We start from the raw sequence: 26,488 nt of genomic DNA on the forward strand, positions 1-26,488 counted from the left end.
CTCTACTTCTGAACTTTCAATGGTGGAAAAAAAATCTAGGAAGTAGGAGTGCCACCTAGACGCCACATCTGTATTTATGGAAGTAGCTGAAGTAGTCTTTTCGGAGAAACAAACATAATTTTTTACTTGAAGTAGGAGAAACTTCCTCTACTTCAGTTACTTCTTTACTACTTCTGTGCAAACAAACAGGCCCTAACCCCATTGAAATCCAAACACACCCTAAGTAAACTCCCAAACACACCATAGGGTTTTTCTCGTGTTGATCTCTTTTTCGTCCGCCACCTCTCCTCGATGGAGCAAAACCCGCCACCTCTCATTCACTCACGCTCATCCTCCGACGATCTCCACCTCGTGTTTCCCTCCTCTCCTTGACTCACTCCGTCCGCTTTTGCCTCTCCTTCACTTCCCCTCGTTTGACACCTCCGCTTGTTCACCGGCCATCCCAACCTCGTCTGCCACCTCTCCTCAATTCGCCGTCGTCCATTGCCTCCCCTCACGTTTGACGCCTCTCCCTGACTCCCTCTCGCCCGACGCGTCTCTTGTAATCCAACCTCGTCTGCCGCATCTCCTCCGATCGGTTCCTCTTCTGTTGCAAGGTCGCCTCTCCTCGAACCTGTCCACCGTGAAAAAGGTCTGTACTTTATCATTAAACCTTAAAGTTTCAAATTTTCTTTTTTCTCTATTTGCCAAAATTTTATTCAATTTTAAAAATTAGGGTTTTGCTGTCTCGGTTGATCTTTTAAAGGGGTTGAGAATTCTATTTCCATTACTTGACAAAGTAAATCCTCAAATCCAGGTAATTTTTTTTCATAATCTTGTTGAAATTAGAACGTTGTTTGTGCATAGACTTTTAGAATAATTCTATTTCAATTAGCTTTTGGATGGATTTTCCTAAAGCAGATTCCCAACTAACACCTCCCCATCGTTCAGAAGATTTTAAGTGGAAAGATTATTGTCCAATAGTCTTCAGGTTTGTAGTATAATGATATTATCTATATGTCTTTAGAATATTTTTGGGTAAAACAACTCATTTATGCCATGTTATACAACTCACTGCCCAAGTGGTAGGAAAGATTCCATCATGTTTTTGTACTGTAAAAAGCAAAGTAAATGAAAAATCTACAATTTTATTAGACAGGATTTTCTTGATACCGTGTCTAAGAGTAGGCTGCTTTCTTCTATGCTTAGAGATTTAGAATCTAATCTGAACACAGGCCTAAAATGCTTTGGCTTCTCATCAATGAGTGATTCCATTGAAAAGAGGGAAATCGATGAAAAACTATCACATAATTGTTGAAATATACAGTAAAAGACTAAATGGTTTCCTTTATTGATTTCTTTTATATTACAGAAAGAGAAAAATGAAGTATTTCACCTCAGCATGTGGTTTTTCACTGGTAATGCTAATTTAAGCCTCATGGACTTAGCTGTATAGTGTTCTTCAAGTAGCAGGGGGAAATAAAGTGCAGAAAAACAATTCTTGATATGCGGAGAAGGGGCTAGTAATTGGTACCTGACAGTTACAAAATTGATTAGTTTTTTCAAGATACTTCTCCAATGTTCATTTTAGTCCTTAACAAATTTTAGCTAGTGGAGGAACTTGGAGAAGATAAGGTAAAGGAACTCACTTCAAATTAGTGTTATCAGGACACTTCACCTTACAAAATTTTTGCCATGTTGGATGCTTGGAAAACACATGACACTCAAACACCCATATCCTATGATCCAGACACTTTTCATGCAATATGGAAAAGAAAAATAGGATGGTCTGTATTTAACGACTGGGAAGATTTAAGAAGAACATCTATTAATGGATATATAGGGGAAGAATTGAAAGAAGTGGTTAAAAATATTATATTACTTTCACAATAATCCAAATCACTTTTTTTTCCTATATCAATATCTCAAATTGGTAAACGAAAAGTTCTAATAGTGCACGTTGCACCTCTAAGCGTGCAATCAACAGTTAAAATATGTATATGTTACATACATATATCATGTTCCCATGTCCTTCTTTAAAAGTTTTTTTGTCGGAAGACTGGAAACCCATGTTTAAATGAATAGATTTAATCTAGAGATGTCCATTGGTAAATGCTGTTTTGCTGAGAGCCAAGTTTAGCTCATTCTTCTGTAGTCTTATGTGTGTATGTTAATTTCCTGCTGTTTGGCTACATGTTGATGTGAAAATCTTGTAGTCCATAACGATTCATGAGTTTGTTATTATTCACTACCCGACCAGCTTACTTTCTGCAATCATTACCAAATTTCTATATTTATTGTTGTAAATATAGTATTAGCCAATAGTCAGTTAGCTTCTTCATGCTTAGCTAAACTCAAAGAGCTATATAAAAACATTGCTTATATATTGATTGATGTAAGATAAATAAGACATTTTCACTCGGACATTTGTAATTTTTCTTGGGGGAAGAGCTACGGTTTATTGAATGTTTATCCTTTGGAAGCTCTAGCTCCTATTATTATTTCTTTGTTAGATGAATTTATCTTAAAGTTTCTATTTGTGATAGTCTCCCATACTGGATGCATAAATTTACGAGAATTATTCAAGATTGATGCTGCAGACTATATGATATCCATTTGTGCAAATGCGGCTTTAAGAGAGCTTTTTTCCCCTAGGAAGAGTGGAAGTGTTTTTTTTCTTTCGCAAGATGACCGGTTCATGATTAAAACCCTCCGTAAATCTGAAGTGAAGGTAGTTTGTCTCTCTTAGTTTGATATATTTATATGCTGAGTTCAGTCAATTGTGAATATGAGAATTTTTGTGTTAATCTAATGCTAGCCATGACAGACAAGCATCTAATATTGGTTGGCCTACTTCGAGTGTAATTTTCCTAAGTATTGTTCAGTCAAAATAATTATCCTTGAAATTTCTATGATACTATAGTCTAGATGAATTATATAGGGATTGCTGCCTACGTCCCTGCCAACAATTGGTAAAGGATACTTCCAAGTGCCATGTATATCACAGCGAAACTAAAACCAGCTGAAAGCAAAGAAGCATAGGAGCTCCATGTGAACACGTGACTAGTGGGGGCCACGCGGGAAGGGAAACCACGTGAAGAAGTGAAGGTTTTTTCCAAGTGGGGGCCACGGAATTGTGAATGCACAAGAATTGATGAGAACGTGTGAGCAGGTGAACTTGTGGGGACTTTGTTTAGTTCAGCGGACAAATAGGCCCACCCGAGATTTACCCTATAAAAGCCTAGTTCTAGGGTTTCGGAATTTGTGCAAGGAAAAGTGTGCAAGTAACAGGGGAGCGGAGAAAGAGAAAAAAAGGTGGTTGCAGAACTTTTGTGCAGAGGCAGAAGCTTGGACTGCGTTCAAAAGAAGAGAAAATTGCAGAAAGTACAAAGCTTTGTGCAGAGGAGAAAAATCTTATTTGGCGGCTGTGCTTTTGAGAGAGATTTTGTGTGAGGGATTTGAGAGTTTGTGAGAGGGTTTAGATTGTGAGATTGTAAACCCTAGTTGTATTCTCTCCCTCTAATAGTAGATCTTTCCCCTCCTTGCCCCGTGGACGTAGGCAGTTTGCCGAACCATGTAAAATTTGTTTGTTTGTGTTTGTGGTCATTGCAATAGTTTTAGGATCCCTCAACAAGTCAGTCCTAGAACTGATGAGAGGAAGAGACGATATCTCACTTTGTTGAGATATTCGCTTCAGATTCTTATCTCCTTGGTGAGACGGAAATTCTTATTAGGATCTTTCTCTATTATTATGCACCAGAAACTCTGTCGAAATTTTCGCTGCGCACAACAAGTGGTATCAGAGCTCGGGCTACGCTTGGGCTATTTGGAGGAGTAGATCGATTTGAAAGCTCGTCTAGGGCTTTGTTTGGTGATAAATGTGGGATCTTTTGGTAAAAGATTCTATCTTTTTAGTTTTGGATCTATTCTTCGTTCGTTGGTGCATTGAGAAAGATGTCGGGGAAAGAAGGTGCTTCGGGTGTCGAGGGTGGTGCTTCTGGCGCGAAGACCATTCAGAGTTTGAATATCCACTCTATGAAGATAGATGTGAAGAAGTTTAATGGCACAAATAACTTTGGATTATGGAGATGTGAGGTTTTGGATACGTTGAACGCGTAAAATTTAGAGGATACCTTAGAGTTAGATGGCAAGTCAGATGATATTGAAGAGAAGGTTTGAAAGAAGATGAATCGAATAGCGTGTGGTCTGATTAGGTCTTGTTTGACTCAAGATCTAAAATATGATGTGATGAATGAAACTTCTGCGAAGAAGATTTGGGAGATTCTCGAAAGCAAGTATCTGACAAAGAGTGTTGAGAACCGCTTGCATTTGAAGAGGAGACTTTATCATTTTCAGTTAAAGAAGAAAACCTCAATTAGAGATCACATGAACACCTACACAAAGCTTCTTGCGGATTTGGCGAATGTGGATGTCAAGAGATCACATGAACACCTACACAAAGCTTCTTGCGGATTTGGCGAATGTGGATGTCATAATTGAAGATAAGGATAAGGCGTTGCTGTTGTTGAGTTCCTTGCCAGACGAGGAATATGAGACATTCGTCCTTACTCTTATTAATGGGAAGACAACACTTTCGTATAGTGAGGTCACCGCTACACTTGTGAATTATCAGCTTTGAAAGAAGGATAAGGAGGCTTCAGTTAAGCCGGTAGCGGAGACGTTGGTTGCAAGAGGGAAGGGTCCAAACCGGAAGAATTGGAAGTCACAATCTAGAGTAGGACATCCTACAATTGGAAAAGATCAGTGTGCTTGGTGCAAGGAGACTGGTCATTAGAAGAAAGACTGCCCAAAGCTCGACGAATGAATGAAGAATAAGCAGAAGGAAAAAGGGAAGCAACCATCATCAGAAGCAAACATCGTATCAGATGGTAATATTTCTGACTCTTCTATTTATTCGCTTTCTATCAGTCCTACATGGAGCTATTCAGAGGAATCTGAGTGGATGTTGGATAGTAGTGCGACCTATCATGTGTGCCTTAGAAGGAAATTGTTGTCTAGTTTTGAGAAGCTGGTGGATAGTGATGTGGTGTACATGGCTGATAACCGTGCATGCCAGATCCTTGGGATAGGAAGAATTCGCATAAAAATGTTTGACGGGAATGTTAGGGAGTTAAATGATGTGAGATATGTTCCTTCTTTGAGGAAAAACTTGATCTCAATTGGAGCTTTGGTTAGAGAGGGTCTGAATGTTCGAATTGAGGACATGGTTCTCAAGATTGTGGAAGACTCTCGGATTGTGATGAAGGGCGTCAGGAGGAATAACCTGTATTACTTGACGGATTGTGATGAAGGGCGTCAGGAGGAATAACCTGTATTACTTGACTGGAGGTATAGTGGCAGGTGAAAAACTGGCGACTTCTATTGATTCGACTAGACTGCGGCATTTGGGGCTTAGCCATTCTACTATTGATTCCTCGCATAGATTGAAAGAGGGTGCGAAGACCTGCAGTTTGAAGTCCAGTGAACATGTTGATGTGAGCAAGAAGACCAAGGTGAAGTTTGGCACCTCTATTCACCGTGCTAAGGGTCGTTCTGGAGGAGTTCACGTGGATGTTTGGGGGCCTTTCAAGGGGGCATCATTGGGAGGTAATAGGCGTTTGGTTTCCTTTGTTGGTGGCTGTTCTAGGCATGTTTGGGTTACAACCAAATCTCCATTAGAGAAAGTCCTAGTAATCTCTAACAGTTTGAAGAAGTGTAAGATGGACAGAAAGGTGAAGATACTTCATTCTAATTTTGATGGGAGGTACAAGATGGACCTGTTTCTGTATTGAAGCCGAGCTCACGGTATTTCGAGACACTTCGTTGGAAAGGAAATCTTGGGACAACTAGATAGGGTGAAAAATTTGGATAAGCGTGACTTGCTGGAGGAGGATCGATGTTTGTGGTCGAGCAATGGTTTGCATAAGAGGTTCTGGACTGAGGCTTCGATATATTTGAGTCATCCTATTAAAGAGTTGTCAACTGCTGTGATTGGAGGTAAAACTCTATTAGAAGATAGGTTTGATTGTGTTACTTTGGATGAGGCTTCGATGAGGAAGCCAATTGACTCTCAGCTGGTGGAGAGTTTTGGACAGACTTTAGATGTATCGCAGCGGGTGGAGATGGATGCTACTCCACATTGGGTGAAGATTACTCCAGATCATACTGCATTGTAACAACCGTAAATTTTGATACGTATTTAAATAAATTTTTCTAGTATTTAAAATATTACATTATATTTTATTAATACTTTTCCTAATTTCTGAAATTTTCTGAGTTTTCAAAATAAATAAATAATAAAATATATAGTCTTGTATTTTAATTCTGCTAAATATTAATTTACAGTTTAGTGATTTTTATATATAATCATTTGGTGATTAATATTATTAATGACCTTGTTATTATTGATGTAAACTTGAGTATAGTACAGTAGTATATAAATATTAATAAAAAAAAGATTTTTGGTTGATTATTAATTATTAATATAATTCAGAATATTACGTGAAATTTTTGAATTTTCCCTCTTTTATTTTTTCTCATTTGAATTTGAATTCCTTCCATATTTTTTCCTAATTTATTTCTCAATCAATTCCCTAATCACCTTTTAACTATTTCCTATTCACTCCCTTGATTTTCTCTCCCCAACAATCACGTGCAAATCTCCTCTATCCCTCTCTCTCTCTCCATCAGTTCACCTCATCCCAAAAGAAAACCATCTTCTTCTTCCTCAAGCACCCACACCCGACAACCCATACCCGCCGCCTGCCTGCAGGTCCCTCTCCCTCCGCCGAGCCGCCACAGCCTCTGCCTCCGAGACCGCGCCGCCTGAGACCCGTGTCGCCATCCGAGCGTGCAGCACCCCACTCGCCGCTCTCCCTCTACCAGCTCGACGCCCCACCCTCGCCTGCTCGCCTCCGCGCCGTCCCCCTCTCTCCCCGCCGAGATCCCACAGCCTCGCCCAACGCCGCTGTCCGACCTCCATCACCGCTCCGCCACCTTCTCCGACCATCCCCTTCGCCGCCCCACTCGTCTCCCTGTCGCCGGCAAGCCTGAGATCCGCCAACCCTCGTCCTCCCCTCGGCCACGCAAACAGCCCCCTTACATCGTAGGCAAGATCCCGCATCACCTCATCACCATTACAATTTCTATATATGTTATTTATTATATATGTTGTTTAGATTATGATATTATGCGTGGGATGATGATGAATGTTGTTAAGTATTATTGTGGTAGATTACTTGTGAAATGATGAATATAAAATGACAAGCTTGCATTTTGGAAGCTAAATAAATTTTAAGAGTTGTTATCGAAAAAGAAAATTAGAATAATTAAAAAAAAACAGTTACTGTTCATATGGAATATATATAATAATAATAATGATATTTAAAAGGTTATTCTTGAATAATTTATGAGAAATAAATTAAAAGGATTTATTTTAGATTAATTATAATGAGAAAAGAAATTATTTTGAAAGAGAGAATATTAAAAAGAATTTATTAAAAAATATTTTTAGAATTATTTAAAAGGAGTTTATTTTGGAAAATGAATTTATGAATTATCTATTCTTTATATTTGTCGTACGTGTGGATTTCCATTTTATGGTCATTTATTAGAATTTTAGATCTGTTATGAATTTCATGCCTAGATTAAACTGTGGATATGTTATTACAATGCGTGGGATTGGTTGACATGAATAGCTGTGTGGAAGCTTATTGTTTTATCACCTAGTTGTTATCCAATAGGAGAGACTGTACATGAAGACGACTCCTGTTAAAAGTATGATTTATAAGCGTGCTTTCAAGGCATGGCTGTACCCTTGATATCGATATCCCGGTATGAGGTTTCCTTGATTATTATTATTATTATAGCATTGACTAGACGATGCACTCTTGATCGGACGTGTTATGGATCACGGTTATTTTCATAGTTTTTGCAGAAGTCGTTCCACGGTTACTCTGTGGTTAGTGCACGATATTTCATGTACAGTTATTTAATTAAACTGACAAATATGGGGATATAAAGGGGAATTGGACGAATAATATAACATTTATATAAACGGGCATATGCGCTTTCTTGATATTATGAGATATATATACTTGGGCCGGAGAGCCAAACCTGACTTGAAGGCGGCCCCCGGATGACTTTACGGGGACCCGATTATATATATAAAAATATTCTTCCCCAATTCAAATAACATGTAAAACAAGAATAATATGCTTGCGTGTTTTATGGTGGACTTTTGTAGACGTCAAAAATGCTTACAGACATCCAAATATCACTCAAGACAAAGAGAAGGTGATAAACATCAGTATCTAAGTCATGGGAGATCATACAAGCCCAAAGGAAGCAAAAGGATATGTGAATCAACACAAAACAATGTGAATTCACAGAACAATGCAAACTACAGCGTGTGGGCGCGGCAGCTCATGGTGCCGCGGCTACAGCGCGGCAGCTCATAGTGCCGCGGCTAAGACGCGGCAGTTCATAGTGCCGCGGCTTGGGCGCGGCAATCCATGGTGCCGCGGCTACTATAGGGGATGCTACAGCGGTTACGAGGTAGTTATGTGATGATTATGTGAAGTCTACGTGGCGGCGTATCAGAAATAGAACGTGTGCTGACGTGTACAAGCAGTTAAACCACGTGTGCTGACGTGGACAAGCAGTTAAACCACGAAAAAGGTGGTTAAAAGTCGTGGGAGGACAGTTTCAAGCACGATGGAACGTGCTGGTAACTGCTCCTGTGGCCGCTGCAGTTCATGCTGCCGCGCCAATAGCCGCTGCAGTCCGGGATGTCGCGGTCAAAGGGATAGTCGTTGATCGGCTATTTCTTCAGTTATTGTCCAAGGAGGCTATAAATACCCCCCTATGGACATCATTGACGGGGGGCTGAGCATTTTCCAGAGAGATTAGAGCAGAGAGCCTTGAGTTTTGGTGAATTAGAGCAAGAGAGAGAGTCTTCCTTCTTCACAAACATCCTCAAGAAGCTTCTAGCGAGTCCTAGAGATCTAAGCTCAGACTTGATCTTTGGAAGAGTGAACATCTTACATCGATAAGATATTCGCTTCAAATTCTTACTTCGATAAACGAAGGAAGAATCATTAAACCCCTCACGGTTCAATCAGAATCTGTGATTTGGTGGTCCACGAGTCAAAGCGCTCCCGGCACAGGCAAAGATCCCACGCAAGCAGCGATCCAAACAACGGTCCTGCGTTTGTTTCTCAAGAGTTGTAATTTTCCTTTTGTTGTGTAAAAGAAGTCTTATAAAAAGACTATTTCTTTTGAATTTATTGTAATCGACCGAAGATATAATGAATTCCACAACGAAACCAACTTTTGACGCAAACAAGCTGGCGACCACAGTGGGAGCCAACGGTCTCGCTGCCGAGACCGTCGTGTCGCAGCCGATCAAGATTCCAGTTGAATCCATGGTCGAATACGAATTCGACCAGACCAAGTTTGAGGAATATCTCTCATCATCCTCTTCAAGATCTTCATTATCTCGCAAGTACAAGAGGATCTCACAATTGAGGAAGAGTTGCATGCCAAAGAAGGCACAAAATGAAGACTCTCGCTTGATTGTTGCTGAGAATTTCACTCGCAACACCTCTGCTCAAAATGGCTCTTATCTAATTGAAGAGTCATCGAATCAAAGCCCGACGACATTGACGAAAAGAGCTCGTCAGAGACAGCGTCAGCGTCTTGCTCGTCAAATAGCTAAGGCATTTGAACAAACCGACGGAGTTCGTTATTATGCGGACTTAGAGTCGAGGAAACAACAAGTGGTTCGTTCAACGCAACGACGAACTACTCACGTTTCTGCACAATTCACAACGGAGGAATGGACACTCATCAAAAGGGCTCGTTCGACCCTCCAAGAACGTATACAAAAACGTCGTGCAAACGTTGTTCATGCCCGTGCTCTCTTACAACAAAGACGAGAAAGGAGGAAGGAAACGGTGACCAAAGAATCACCAAAACTCCGCCAAGTTTGGATTCTGAAGTCTGGACTTATGCAAAATCAGCATTCGGAGCCCGTTAAGACTCCATACCCACAAGGGGGTGGTTCTAAACGTGCGACTCCCGACATAACCTTGGATCGCTTAAAGACAAAAATAAATTGTCCTGAGAATGCCAACAAGGTTTTATACTCCCAGAAGAAGACGCATTCACCAAATGATATCGTCATACCTGGGAGATCATACCAACAGACGATACGATTTTTTGGCAATCATACCGATGAATCGTATTATCAAGTTGAGGTTGTGAATAATTTTCGAAAGAGAGTTATTCGAGAGATAAACTCTCGTTGTTCCTGTGCACGACTCGTCAAAACAGCATTATCAGAATGTGACTGTTTCAAACGAGAAATCATCCCACGAAAAGTCTCTGCATTATCAAAGCCTAAGCTGAGACATTTCCGCAAAAGAAAATCAGCTGCCCAAAATGATGAATTCCCTGAAGTCACCATCAACGTAGCTGATAGAAGAAAGTCTAAACAGCATTCAAGTGACTCAAATCCCGACTTTTCCCCGAAAGGAAAAGTCAATCCAAGAATTGCTCAAAGGATGTCTCGACTCCAATTAGGAGCTATCAGACGCAGAGACTACAAGAGAATGCAAGAAGGAATGTCCTCGGAGGATGAATTCTCGGACACTTATTCTGCAATCGCTTCTGATGATACAATGTCTAGCACAGGACAAATCAGAGAAGTATTCACAATCACTGCTGATCAGTTCACTCAAATACTTCAGGAAGCTCTAGCCAAACAACGTGAAGAAATTAGAGCTGAAGTGAAGACAGAAATGAAGTTGGCTATCCAACAAATGAGAGAACTGTTAACTCAACAGCCTCAACCTCCTGAGTCCAATCAGCGACTTGAATCCAGCCACCACACTCGGAATGTTGTAGAGGACAGTGATCCAGAGGTGGATGAAGTCATTATGGCTGATACACCTCCCAATGACAATAACGCTGGGGGTGGTTTAACGGATCCTCCCAATAACGATATTGGGGGTGGTTCAATAGCACCTCTCACTGGGGGTGGTCCAATTATCTTTACTCGACATCATTCAGAAAGAAATGAAGACGATGACGGGAAAATGCAAAAACTTGAAGACAAAATCAATGCTTTGATGACGGCTCAAGAAGTTAAGAAGACGGGTATTCCATGTCCTTATCCGAGGGAATGGGATTCAATACCATACCCGACCAAATTCAATCTGATTAACTTCACACCGTTTGAAGGGAAGAGTTCGCCGATTCAACACTTGATTTATTTCAAGTCTCATTTGGGCATAATCTCTGGAAACGAGGCCTTAATGATCCGGTCATTCGTTGGCACCCTTCGTGGGCCCGCCTTCGATTGGTACCGACGGCTCAAGCCAGGGAGCATCAATTGCTGGGATGACATGGAAAGTTTGTTCCTCAGCAACTTCTTCGATGATGACACCGAAGTGTCAATCGGAACTCTTTTGGATGAGAAGCAAAAAGACGGAGAGTCAGTCGACAATTTTGTCAAGCGTTTCCGTAACATGGCGATGAATTGCAGAGATCCTATTACAGAGGAGTTCATCCTGCAAACATGCCACAATAACCTCTCCATCGATGTCCTGGAAGCTCTGGGGGTCGTGCCATCCACAACTTGGAAGGAGTTAAAATCTCGGGGTGAACAAGCTGAGCACTTTCTTAAAAGAAAGAAAGCTGAGAGAGGCCAACCAATGACATCTGCAATCATTGAGAATGCGACTCTCGATCCGAGGTTTCAAAAGGAATATTCTTTCGAAGATGATGAAGCTCCAGCCATCTTGGAATACCTCCTCGCTAATGACAAAATCGAGCTACCACCTATTAAAGATCAGGATGGTGCTAAAATGATTATGGATCCAAATTACTGTGCGTACCACAGAAGGGTTCTTCATCCCACTGAGATTTGCTTTGGACTCAAAAACAAGATCCAAGCCCTAATTGACTCCGGCGTCATAACGACGAAAGAAGTCGAGTAAAGACGACCATAAAACTCCATTGGGTACACGAGTATAAACTGTTTCCCCTCACTCCGAAAAGTATACGAGTATAAACTGCTCCTTAATACTCCAACAGGTATATGAGTCTAAACTATTTCCTTTCTTTCACGGGAAGTTCCTGAAGAATGCCATGCATGGTACTTTTAAGGATAACCCGATCATATAGCTAAACATAATGATAAACTCAGTTTCACAAGAAAAAGCTGGGGGTGGATGGTTCATGTAACGGAAGTTCCCGAAAGAATGCTATATGTAATTTTCTTAGGAATAACCCGATCATTACAAACAAAGTGTTAAACACTACATCCCCACGGTGATTTCCGAATATTCATTTGCTGAGATGAGATTCGATCACTTCGTTGGATCAATCTTCCCTCTCAAACCCTCCTTTGGTCAAACCTTTAAACAGTTAGGACCAAAGCCAAAATCCCCTCTCGATTCGTTCCATGAACGAGAGGTCCACAAATTGAACGATCAAACCTTTAAACAGTTAGGATCGTCTCAAATCCCCATCTTGGTCAAACCTTTAAACAGTTAGGACCAAAGCCAAAATCCCCTCTCGATTCGTTCCATGAACGAGAGGTCCACAAATTGAACGATCAAACCTTTAAACAGTTAGGATCGTCTCAAATTCCCATCTTGGTCAAACCTTTAAACAGTTAGGACCAAAGCCAAAATCCCCTCTCGATTCGTTCCATGAACGAGAGGTCCACAAATTGAACGATCAAACCTTTAAACAGTTAGGATCGTCTCAAAACTCCAACTTGGTCAAACCTTACTACAGTTAGGACCAAAACCAAAATCCCCTTTCGATTCCTTCCATGAACGAGAGGTCCAGCTTCGATTTGTGCAATCAAAACTATAAAAGTTAAGATTGCTTCCAATCTCAATTGATCAAACCTTATTCAGATTCTCTGAATAGAAATCCCAATTTAAATTTCCTTTGTACCAGGAGATAGAATATAAAATTCTTCCTCTCCGATTCCGGGTTCATCTCTACCAACAAACAAGAGACCAGGAGATAGAATATAAAATTCTTCCTCTCCATCATCGGGTTTATCTCTACCAACAAACAAGAGACCAGGAGATAGAATATAAAATTCTTCCTCTCCATCATCGGGTTCATCTCTACCAACAAACAAGAGACCAGGAGATAGAATATAAAATTCTTCCTCTCCATCATCGGGTTCATCTCTACCAACAAACAAGAGACCAGGAGATAGAATATAAAATTCTTCCTCTCCATCATCGGGTTCATCTCTACCAACAAACAAGAGACCAGGAGATAGAATATAAAATTCTTCCTCTCCATCATCGGGTTCATCTCTACCAACAAACAAGAGACCAGGAGATAGAATATAAAATTCTTCCTCTCCATCATCGGGTTCATCTCTACCAACAAACAAGAGACCAGGAGACAGAATATAAAATTCTTCCTCTCCATTATCGGGTTCATCTCTACCAACAAACAAGAGACCAGGAGATAGAATATAAAATTCTTCCTCTCCATCATCGGGTTCATCTCTACCAACAAACAAGAGACCAGGAGATAGAATATAAAATTCTTCCTCTCCATCATCGGGTTCATCTCTACCAACAAACAAGAGACCAGGAGATAGCAATTTCTATATATGTTATTTATTATATATGTTGTTTAGATTATGATATTATGCGTGGGATGATGATGAATGTTGTTAAGTATTATTGTGGTAGATTACTTGTGAAATGATGAATATAAAATGACAAGCTTGCATTTTGGAAGCTAAATAAATTTTAAGAGTTGTTATCGAAAAAGAAAATTAGAATAATTAAAAAAAAACAGTTACTGTTCATATGGAATAATATATAATAATAATAATATATTTAAAAGGTTATTCTTGAATAATTTATGAGAAATAAATTAAAAGGATTTATTTTAGATTAATTATAATGAGAAAAGAAATTATTTTGAAAGAGAGAATATTAAAAAGAATATTAAAAAAATAATTTTTAGAATTATTTAAAAGGAGTTTATTTTGGAAAATGAATTTATGAATTATCTATTCTTATATTTGTCGTACGTGTGGATTTCCATTTTATATTTTGAAAGAGAGAATATTAAAAAGAATATTAAAAAAATATTTTTAGAATTATTTAAAAGGAGTTTATTTTGGAAAATGAATTTATGAATTATCTATTCTTATATTTGTCGTACGTGTGGAATTCCATTTTATTGGTCATTTATTAGAATTTTAGATCTGTTATGAATTTCATGCCTAGATTAAACTGTGATATGTTATTACATGCGTGTGATTTGTTGATGAATGATTGTATGGAACATGTTGTTTTATCACCTAGTTGTTATCCAATAGGAGAGACTGTACATGAAGACGACTCCTGTTAAAAGTATGATTTATAAGCGTGCTTTCAAGGCATGGCTGTACCCTTGATATCGATATCCCGGTATGAGGTTTCCTTGATTATTATTATTATAGCATTGACTAGACGATGCACTCTTGATCGGACGTGTTATGGATCACGGTTATTTTCATAGTTTTTGCAGAAGTCGTTCCACGGTAACTCCGTGGCTAGTGCATAATATTTTTTTGTACAGTTGCTTAATTAATATGACAAACATGGGGTTATAAAGGGGAATTGGACGGATAATATAGCATGTATATAAACGGGCACAGCGCTTTCCTATTATCGTGATATCGTGAGTATTATATATATGGGCCAGAGGGCCAATACTTGACTTGAAGGCGGCCCCCGGACGACTTTACGGGGACCCGATTATATACATCAAAATATTCTTCCCCAATTCAAATAACATGTAAAACAAGAATAATATGCTTGCGTGCTTTATGGTGGACCTTGTTTGTTTTGTTGAGATGTAGACCAGTGTTGTTCTTTTCATACATAGATCGGAATTAATATTTAATTATTTACAATTCGAGACATATGGTATATACATGAGGGTTTCCTTGTTTGGATTATTTCGCTCGACGTACTACGTCTCGAGTTGTAGATTTTTAAGTATTAATTTTATCTAGTGTATGACCTTGTTTTTTGGATGATTAGTTTGATCGCTAGCTACATGATCTCGTTACCTGATCGATTCTGGATGCTTTATGTTATCATGATTTAGTAGTGTTTTCATGTTGATTTGTGGATTTCAATTGTACGTTCTTTTGTTGTTTCTGTTATCGTATCGTTTTTCGCATTGGATTTCCATTCGTTCTATTTTCTTTATGGGGTCGGGTCTTGCCGTGCGCCATGCACCTGACGTACACCTGTTTTCTCTGGTGTACGTCAGAATTAGGAGAAGAACAGGTTCAGCTAGGAGATCGCCAGGAGCCGGAAGATCCTCAGCAGGAGTGCCTTGTAGACGGAGCAGAAGAAGGAGTCGAAGCCTATTCTTTGATGGTTCCAGTTTACATTACGTTGAACGTTAAATGAAATACCAAATTATGTTAGAAAAGATTATACCTTAGCTGATTTAGGAACTTGGGGTATTGGTGGAACCTGGTACCCATTATTTCCGTAGTCCAACCTCTTATGCAACACCATATCTCAGTAATTCATGACAACAAGAAGGTCAACAATAGTTATGTGAATGGCAATCCTTCAGAGTTCCATCTACACTGAAAAAAAATGTGTTATTAGCCAAATGGCTCTACATTTGGAAGAATTTAGCATCCTAAAATGAAACTAAGGACAAATTCAAAATCATTCAACAGGTGAATCATCTGGCCTAAAAAAAGCCATCAATCAAGCTAAGGGTTTCTTTTTTAAAGCCAATTCTTTACCCTGATTTATTTTTAAACCCGCAAAATTCTGAAATCTTTCATACACCCAAAATACACAAGCTGATTAATTTTAAAACGCAAAATTTGTGCATTAGTATGCTACAATGTATGGTAAATTGCTATAATTTGCTATAACATTTGTTTAACTTCTATTATATTAGTTGAAATGCTATAATATGGAGTCTTGGTTGACAAATAAATCAGGTTGGGTGTTTTGGGTGTATGAATAATTTTAGAAGTGCATGATTTAAAACGTAATCAGGGTAAAGTATGAAGTTTAAATCCAAAGACCGTAAAGCTAGATACGATAAAACAATTAGACTACATGAGAGCATCAAAACTTTCAAGCATTTACCAAATTCCAAAAATGTGGGTACAATAAAGGAAGGCATTCAATGAACTGAGATTACAAGGAGCATGAAAGCACTTCAACCAGCGAAATAAACAAGGAATTATCAATCAAAAATACTCCTTGAACCTCAAATCTTTGCAAAAACAATGCGGCCTCAAAAGGACCATAGGAGGACTTTTTATTTTAAATTCATTTATTAAGAATATTATAGAAAATTGAAGCTTGTAACAACAAAATCATTAACTAAGTGGACCTTGATAAGTTCCGTACAGTTCAAGTAAGATGCTTTCTAATCTGAAATGAAGAGAAGGCAACTGAATTCTAAAGAAATCTCCAAAACCTCATCGAGTTTCAATTATATAATCGGATCTCGATTGTCTAAAAGGCAAACAAAACAAAAAAAAAACAACATTTTCAATCGATCAACCAAAAAATGAACACAAAAAATATCAGAAATAAGACGTCAAAAGAATCCCCATATATCACATAATTCCCCAAGCGAAATTCAATTAGAAATCAACAAACGAGAGATTAAATTCCTTAATCGAACACCGAAAACATCAGAAAACCTCAGAAATGGACGCACTCACCTCCTATCGAACAATTGAGAAACAAAACCGTGCCAAATTCGTCGAAATTCTCAAACAAAGTCCAATTCGAAATCATCAAACGAGATCCACAGAAAATTCGGAATCAAAGAACAAACACAATCAAAACTTGGCGCTCAAAACCCAAAAACAACACGAATCGGAATCGCTCACCTCCGATCGAACAACTCAAGAACAATTCCGCGCCAAATTCGTCGAAGTTCAAGCCGATGATAGATCGCCTTGATAAAATCGCCCTCCGACGAACTCCGATGTACAAAACCCCGCGAATTTCACCCGACCGACCTCCTGATCACGATCGGACCACAGAATTCTCTTCATCCAATCCTTCCCTATTTTCTACAGATCTTAAAGAAAATTCCCGATTTTTTTCTGATTTTTATTATTTTTTATTTGATTTTTTTTCTATTTTCTCTGTTCTTAGATCGCCAAAACCCTGAACCACTTCTTTTGCTTAAACCCCAACTCTTATACCATTTGACCCCGGCAACCGGTCTAGCCCGTAAAACCCCCGCCACGTCTACCGCCTATGCCCGGTCTCCATCCCACCGAGACCGTTTCTTACCGTCCACCGATCCCTCCCTTAGGATCCTGACACGTGTCGGACGGTTGGATCGTACGGCTCTTCTTGTTAAATTTTTAAAAGGGTTTTTCTCCGCAAACTCAATTTTGATATGTTATGATCTATTATATCACATTGACTGAGTCAATAAAGAATTTATAAGAGGTCTAGATTTCATCTTCTGTCAAATAGCTTTTGGCGCTTATTTCTCCAACATCCCTTGCAAATTTGTTACTAATGTCTAAATCGTTGTAATAGATGCATAAGTAATAATGTTTATCTATTTAGAAACAATTGAGTACAGGTATTAAGAATGGCTTTGAAAGTGGATGTGCTTAGAAATAAATCAAGAAAAGCTTTGGGTTCAGGATAAACTTCCTTTTTGAAATGGACGCCACTTTAGTTCATAGGGACGTGATTGTGATAGCGGTTAGCTTTTAATTCTGGCCGTCCGATTACGATCCAACGGACGATTCTAATTAGTTATTAAGAATGTAATTAGTAAGTAACTAGCGGTTGAAGAGTTGGGGGTTAAGTGTTAATAGGTGGCGAGAGCGGAGAAGGTTTAGAGAATTAGAGGAATTAATGGATAAGATTTCCGTAATTTTAGTAGTTAATAAAAAGGTTTGCGGACAAGAATATTCGAGATAATCTTTGAAAGCGGATCCAGATGAGGATTTATGAGGATTTTTAATCTGGAAAATTATGTGGGCCCCTGGCGGAGTTGGCCTCATTTATTTGGTGGCATATAGAACTCATGTAACAGGTTTGCAAAAGAGTAAATAGGCCCTTAACTTGGGAAGATTATAAGAAAACTCTCTTAATTATAGAGATTGTTGATAATAGGTGTTAGTAGTGGGTTTTTAGTCCCACATTGGTTGTGAGAACATATCTCACCCTCCTCTACTTGTATAAATATACGTGCACACTCAATATCAACTTAAGAAAAATTTACTTAAGACTCTATCTCTCTTACTTTAACATGGTATCAGAGCTAGGGTTATTATTTCCATTTCAATAAAAAATTTTAACGCTTCTGCGTTCTTTAGCCAAATCTTGGCATTGCTGCTTTGCAGCCCTTTAAACGCCTTTTTTGCGTTCCTTTGCTAGATTTTTTGCATTACTGCTTTGTGACATCTTAACGTGTTTCGCGTTCTCGTATTCAAGATCGTTTCTCGATCACAAATTTACGGCATCACTGTTTCAAGACCATCTCTTGGTATCAAATTTACGACATCTTCGTTTCAATACTGTCTCTCGGTCTTAAATTAACGGCATCGCCATTTCAAGTCGTCTCTCGGTCTCAAACAAACGGTATTGTCGTTTCACAGTTAGTTACGACATCGCCGTTTCAATCCATCTAGACGTCTCAACATTGGTATTAATCCGTTGTAGCTCTCTAGCGTGAGCATCAGATCCGATCGATCTTCGGGCCACCTTGTTCGCTGGTTGCTTCTTTTTTTTCAGATTTAATAGTCATTTTAACCTTCGGGTTTCTACATTAACCTTTGGGTTCTTCTTTAAACATTTAGGTTTCGTTCAAGGATTATTATCTTGAACTTTGAATTGTTGTTATTATGGCATCTTCACTGGTACTTACTTCTCAGGCTCGGTCTAAGCTCTTTGCACCTATTGCAAGAAGGAGGGACATCGCTTTGAGACATGTTCTCAGCTTCGTCATGAGTTACGTTCCTCGAGAACTGGCTGTAGTCAGTGATCCCCTCAGTCTCGATCCTCTAGTGCACCAGGATTACCGATCAATGTTATGTCATCTACCACTTTAGACCCTACCATTTAAGCTATTGCAGATATTAGCCGTCAAATTGTGGTTCTTCGGCATACCACCTCTCCATCTGCTACAAAACTATCTGATATTCGCCATCAAATTGAGGCTCTTCAAGCTATTACAAATATTAGCAGTCAAATTACGGCTCTTCAGCATACCATATCTCCATCTGCTGTACAACTCTCTGATATTCGATAACCATCAAATTGATGTTCTTCAGTATAGAGCCTCTACATCTACTGCATAACTCTCTGGTATGATTATTGTTAGTTCTTCAACCAACCTTTCGGTCTCTAGTATGAATGATCTCTGGATTTTTAATTCTGGTTATTTCTTTCATATGACTCGTAATGTCTCCCTCTTATCTTCTGTCTTTACTTCCTCTTCTCTTCCCCTATCTACATGGCTGCGGGACAAACTTTGTTTATCACTCAATATGGCTCTATCATCCCACTAACTGACACATCTGGTCGTCTAACTCTTGGCCCCATCTATGTGGCTCCTCAGTTGTGTTTGAATTTAATTTCTATTAACTCCTTATGTATAGATGGCCTACTTGTCTCATTTTCTTCTATACATGTATTGTACAGGATCCACAGGCGGGCAAGACTGTTAGGGCCGGTCGAAAGAGGCACAAACTATATTTTTTGGAATATCTTCACCTTCCAGAGTCCATACGTTAACGTTCTCTTGTTGCTTCTGTAAATCCAAAATCCTCTATCTTGCTTTCCGCAGATTTGTGGCATAGACGACTTGGTCATATGTATCATCAAAGGCTAAAAAGTCTTATCCAATCCGGAGTACTTGGTCTCGTATCCTCTTGTTCTCATATTGAGTCGTGTACTGGTTGTAAATTGGCTAAATTCATTGCTCTACCGTTTCCAACCAGTACATCTGTTTCTACTTTCTTATTTGATTTGATCCATTCTGATATCTGGGGCCAGCTCCTCTGACTTCTTCATCTGGCTACTTATATTATGTTAGTTTTATCGATGTTTTTTCTCGTTATACATGTGTCTACCTACTCAAAAATCATTCTAACGTGCTTGCTGCTTATCAAACCTTCACTGCGATAATCTTCACTCAATGGTAAGTATGTATTAAAGTTTTTCATTCTGACTGTGCCAAAGAATATATATCCTCTACCATGTGCTCTATCATCTCCTCTTATGGGACTATCTTTCAACAGTCGTGTCCCTACACTCATGAGAAAAATGGTATTGCTGAATGCAAACATCGTCATATTCTTGATACCACTCGATTCATGCTCATTTCTTACTCTGTTCCTCATCATTTCTGGGTTGAGACCATTCTCACTGCTACTCATGCTATTAATATCACTCCATCTAGCTTTCTTTCTGGTGCTACTTCTCATAATCGTGTTTATACTCATCCTCCCCATTGTAGACGTCAAAAATGCTTACAGACATCCAAATATCACTCAAGACAAAGAGAAGGTGATAAACATCAGTATCTAAGTCATGGGAGATCATACAAGCCCAAAGGAAGCAAAAGGATCTGTGAATCAACATAAAACAATGTGAATTCACAGAACAATGCAAACTACAGCGTGTGGGCGCGGCAGCTCATGGTGCCGCGGCTACAGCGCGGCAGCTCATAGTGCCGCGGCTAAGACGCGGCAGTTCATAGTGCCGCGGCTTGGGCGCGGCAATCCATGGTGCCGCGGCTACTATAGGGGATGCTACAGCGGTTACGAGGTAGTTATGTGATGATTATGTGAAGTCTACGTGGCGGCGTATCAGAAATAGAACGTGTGCTGACGTGTACAAGCAGTTAAACCACGAAAAAGGTGGTTAAAAGTCGTGGGAGGACAGTTTCAAGCACGATGGAACGTGCTGGTAACTGCCCCTGTGGCCGCTGCAGTTCATGCTGCCGCGCCAATAGCCGCTGCAGTCCATGCTGCCGCGCCAATAGCCGCTGCAGTCCGGGATGTCGCGGTCAAAGGGATAGTCGTTGATCGGCTATTTTTTTCAGTTATTGTCCAAGGAGGCTATAAATACCCCCCTATGGACATCATTGACAAGGGCTGAGCATTTTCCAGAGAGATTAGAGCAGAGAGCCTTGAGTTTTGGTGAATTAGAGCAAGAGAGAGAGTCTTCCTTCTTCACAAACATCCTCAAGAAGCTTCTAGCGAGTCCTAGAGATCTAAGCTCAGACTTGATCTTTGGAAGAGTGAACATCTTACATCGATAAGATATTCGCTTCAAATTCTTACTTCGATAAACGAAGGAAGAATCATTAAACCCCTCACGGTTCAATCAGAATCTGTGATTTGGTGGTCCACGAGTCAAAGCGCTCCCGGCACAGGCAAAGATCCCACGCAAGCAGCGATCCAAACAATGGTCCTGCGTTTGTTTCTCAAGAGTTGTAATTTTCCTTTTGTTGTGTAAAAGAAGTCTTATAAAAAGACTATTTCTTTTGAATTTATTGTAATCGACCGAAGATATAATGAATTCCATGACAAAACCAACTTTTGACGCAAACAACTTTGTTGGTTTTATGAGATGTAGATTAGTTGTATTTCTGTTCATACATAGATCGAGATTAATAATTAATTATCTATAATTTGAGACATAAGGTATATATATGAGGGTTTCCTTGTTTGGATTATTTCGTTCGACGTACTACATCTCAAGTTATAGGTATTTAAGTATTAATTCCATCTAGTTGTGTGATTTGGATACTTGGATGATTACCCTGATGACTAGCTGCGTGATCTTGACACTTGGATGGTTTTCTTAGATTCTTCTGATGATTTTATTTCAGTGATAGATTACATTTAGATTATTAGTAATTTCTTTTGCAAGCTATTATTATTATTATCACTGTTTTGCTTTGGTCGTTCGATCGTTCCTATTTCTGTGGGATCTTGCCGTGTGTTGCACACACTGACGTACACCTGTTTTTCTCTGGTGTACGTCAGATTTAGAAGACGGACAGCCTCAGTTCGGGATAATACAGGAGCCAGAGGATTTGCAGCAGTAAGGTCTTCCAGATGGATCAGAAGAACAATCTGAAGCTTAGACTTTTTCTTTCTGTAGTAGTTGATGAGCACTAGAGCTCTTTTACAGTATTTCTTTAGTTGATAATGAATTTAGTTATTTTATCAGTACTTTTATTATGGACTATGTATTTTATTCCTAGTTGAACTGTTGTTGTAATAAGGGTATGTTTGACCCATATTTTATGTCTGGGATGATTTACCATTGATGATATGTCTATTTTTATTTTGGGTTGTCTTTATATTCTTGCTATGTGTGACCGGGGACCTGTGACTTCGTATTGTATTTATTTCTAGACGCTTAGCGTATGGATTGAGAAGAAAAGAAAAAAAGAAAAAAAAATGATAGTGTATATTTCTTCTCAATCTAATACGTCGCGGGCTTGTTCACGTTCCGGTTCTCGTGTATTTTGGAAAGCGGGGCGTGACAGCATTATTTGGGATTCTAGCTGAGGTGACACAGCTTCGGGATCAATTGGTTTTGGATGCAGATGATGAGTTGGATTTTGATTCGAATGCAGTTGGTAGACGTAGTTTGGATATGGCAATTGGTTCACCTCAGGTGGAGGTGTTTGAGGCCATTGGAGGTGCTATCAGCCGCAGAATTGATAATATTGGAGAAGGGTTACAAACTCTTCTTTTGGATTGAGGTCGTTCGCGGCCATTTGGGTGAACTACATTCGGCTTGATTCCTTGGGCAAGAGGATACGTAGGCAGTCTTTATGATGCAGCCGGGTTGGATTATTTGATGGGGGTGAGATCGATTTGGTGAGTTGATACCAACATTTGGAGAGTGTTCGTATTCTCATTTGGGTTCTCGACTTGTTGTGGATTGAGTCCGTTATCGTGAATTGTTTCACTTCGTACTAGATGCAGCAAGTGAGACATTTGGTTTAGTTGGTGTCGGCTCAGTTTTGAGAAAACTTCGCCGAGATGGAGAATTGTGAACACGTGACTAGTGGGGGCCACGCGGGAAGGGAAACCACGTGAAGAAGTGAAGGTTTTTTCCAAGTGGGGGCCATGGAATTGTGAATGTACGAGAATTGATGAGAACGTGTGAGCATGTGAACTTGTGGGGACTTTGTTTAGTTCAGCGGACAAAGAGGCCCACCCGAGATTTACCCTATAAAAGCCTAGTTCTAGGATTTCGGAATTTGTGCAAGGAAAAGTGTGCAAGTAACAGGGGAGCGGAGAAAGAGAAAAAAGGCGGCTGCAGAAGTTTTGTGCAGAGGCAGAAGCTTGCACTGCGTGTAAAAGAAGAGAAAATTGTAGAAAGTACAAGGCTTCGTGCAGAGGAGAAAAATCTTATTTGGCGGCTGTGCTTTTGAGAGAGATTTTGTGTGAGGGATTTGAGAGTTTGTGAGAGGGTTTAGATTGTGAGATTGTAAACCCTAATTGTATTCTCTCCCTCTAATAGTAGATCTTCCCCCTCCTTGCCCCGTGGACGTAAGCAGTTTGCCGAACCACGTAAAATTGGTTTGTTTGTGTTTGTGGCCATTGTAATAGTTTTAGGATCCCTCGACAAGTCAGTCCTAGAACTGATGAGAGGAAGAGCCGATATCTCACTTTGTTGATATATTCGCTTCAGATTCTTATCTCCTTGGTGAGACGAGAATTCTTATTAGGATCTTTCTCTATTATTGTGCACCAGAAACTCTGCCGAAATTTCCGCTGCGCACAACACTCCAAGGTGCCATGTGGAGCTTGCAGTACAAAAGACACTCCTAGAACTATAATAATATATATTTTCTGTGCTTCTATGCTTAACAAGGACTATAAACTCTGATTAATTTTTTGTTTCTGCACATTTCATAGCCAATCAATTCATTTCTCTAAACAATATATGGCTCAAAGCATGCTCATGATTTTATTGATAATTTTTTTAATTAGCAGCCAGCAGAGTGTAACTTAGTTTAAATATGTAGGTGCTTTTGTGGATGCTTCCAAACTATCACCATCATGTGCGCACATATGAGAATACACTTATAACTAAATTCTTTGGTTTGCACAGAGTGATACCCTCTAGTGGTCAAAAGGTAATGCCCAGTTATTTTTCTATTCAATATATCCTTAATTCAATTATTCTGTGCACTTGTTTATAATTTGTTCTACTTGTTTTGGAGCTTTTATATAGACTCCTATATGATAATCAGATCTTATGAATTCTCCATTGCAGTTCAGGTTCGTCATAATAGGAATCATGTTTTGTACAGAACTGAGGATCCATAGAAGGTTTGACTTGAAAGGGTCATCACTTGGCGTTCTTCAAAAAATATTGAAATAGATGAGAATACAACTCTTAAAGATTTGGATCTAGACTATTCTTTCTATTTGGAACCTTCTTGGAGAGATGCTCTTTTGAAGCAAGAGAGTGTTTTACATGGCTATTTTTATTCTTTCTCATTCATGCTACTGTTGATTTGCCTGATTTTATCCAGTTGGCACCAAAAGTACTTACTCTCTTCTTTATCCTAAAGAGTGATGCCTATTGACTCAGTACATTGGGTTTTACCAGGATTTTTTTAATGGATATTCTGGTAATTGTATTCAATTGTTTGTCTGTAGTAAAGTTATAATTCACTTTTGCATTATTAACTATACTGCTTATTTATATAAGTAATGGAAACCAATGTATAGCTTTTCAATTATATATGTTGGACATTTCTGGGCATATTCTCTGCATAGATGTGCTAGGAGTGTCAGACTAGCATTGAAATGTAATTTTTTATGTTTTCTTCTCAAGAGATGAGAATTGATTAGAGGTTGAACTTAATGATATAATAATATTAATCATATCTAATTACAATTATTTATGATTGATTGCTTGAAATTACTAGATGCTATGTTCGTATGCGCTAATTAAAATTTTAAAGTATATGTTCAAGTGGCAGAATTTTGCAATGAATATAATCTTATTTTTATCATTTTATCTAAATTTATGCAGTGTGGCTGAAACAGGTTAATCCGTGCGTGCTTTTCACTTACTGTGAGATTAGCTCTATCCTGACAATTTACAAAGTATGTTTACCAATGGAGACATTTCTTTTAGTTAAATAGAGGAAACTTTTTTGTTTTAATGAAAGAGGAATTTTAGTCATGTACTTTGAACAAAAGAAAAAACTTGTACTAAAGTTATTGTAATGAACTAATGAATTGTTCCTTATGTTTGGTTGTTTGCTTATAAAATTTAGAGTTTCATTTCTTTGTTTGTGACACGAGCAGGTATAAATCATAGAGTTCTTGTTTTATTTTGTTCTTTTTTAATTTTGAAACTGCAGGTCTAAAAAATGTGAGATATCTGGATGATTTGCTTTGATCAGTCAAAATTGAAAACCGCTCCCTTTGCTATATATAACTGTTTCCATATATTGACATCTGAAAACCGTCCCTATTGCTAAACAAGCGTTTGCATATTTGAAAAATACAATTGTCTCATTTGGTATAAAACCGTTGGCATAGATCACAAATAATATCGTCCCCATAGATACATAACCATCTTCATAGGTCAAACTCGAAATCGTCCCCCTTGGTGCGTAAGCGTCACAGTAGTTTAAAACTATAACTGTTCCTGTTACCACATAAACGTTATCATATGCAAAAATATAAACCGTCCCAATAGTTAAATCGTTCCCAAATGTTATAAACGCGAACAGTTCATGAACCACGCTACTTGGATTATGAACTGTCACTTTAGACCAAAGACTATGGCAACAATGATATCGGATAAGTAACTGTTTCCGAAAGCCTATGAAGACGGTTTTGTTGTCTAGCGGGATGGTTATAAACCGTTCCCATAGACCCATTATGCGGTACTTAAAAAAAAGGCTCATGAGGAATGGAGGGAATTAAATTGAAAGGCTACCAAACAAACATATTCAGCAAAATTAGGATGACTCGTGTGCAGTTAAAGTTCAACTATTAGTTTCTATCTAGAAAATGCACAAGATAAGACGTAGTAGAAAAAGTGTTTGTAAAAGTTCACGACTCGATTAAAGTTTATCCTGCGAGATTAACCTAATTCATCTTTCTTAATGAGTCTTTGCAGCCCATAATTACCATCATAACATAATTTCACGCACATTTAGACGTTTTTGTTGGTTTAAAACTTTGTTGACATGGGTTTAAGCCGAAGATGATGTTGGATAGCAGTTTCCTAATATGTTTCCTAATTTGTTTTGGTAACAGGTTATTGGGATTCCTAATCTGTTTTGGTAACATGATTTCTAAATCTATTTTGGTAACATGTTATTAGGATTCCTAATCTGTTTTGTTTTTTATTTTAGAATTCCTAGTATGTTTATGATTTTAGGATTTCTATATATATGGAACAATTGAAAGAGAGAATTGAGAAGAAAATTGGGGATATTT

The 26,488-nt window shown here is 38.8% G+C and overlaps 1 long non-coding RNA gene across 1 annotated transcript; it reads left to right on the forward strand.

Annotated features, from left to right (window-relative positions):
- On the forward strand, positions 2,642 to 24,308 carry LOC109839720. Its single transcript, XR_002246713.1, has 3 exons — positions 2,642 to 2,710; positions 24,046 to 24,156; positions 24,297 to 24,308. It is a non-coding gene; the product is annotated as an uncharacterized LOC109839720 (long non-coding RNA).

Source organism: Asparagus officinalis, chromosome 4, assembly GCF_001876935.1.
Source record: "Asparagus officinalis chromosome 4, Aspof.V1, whole genome shotgun sequence".
NCBI lineage: Eukaryota > Viridiplantae > Streptophyta > Magnoliopsida > Asparagales > Asparagaceae > Asparagus > Asparagus officinalis.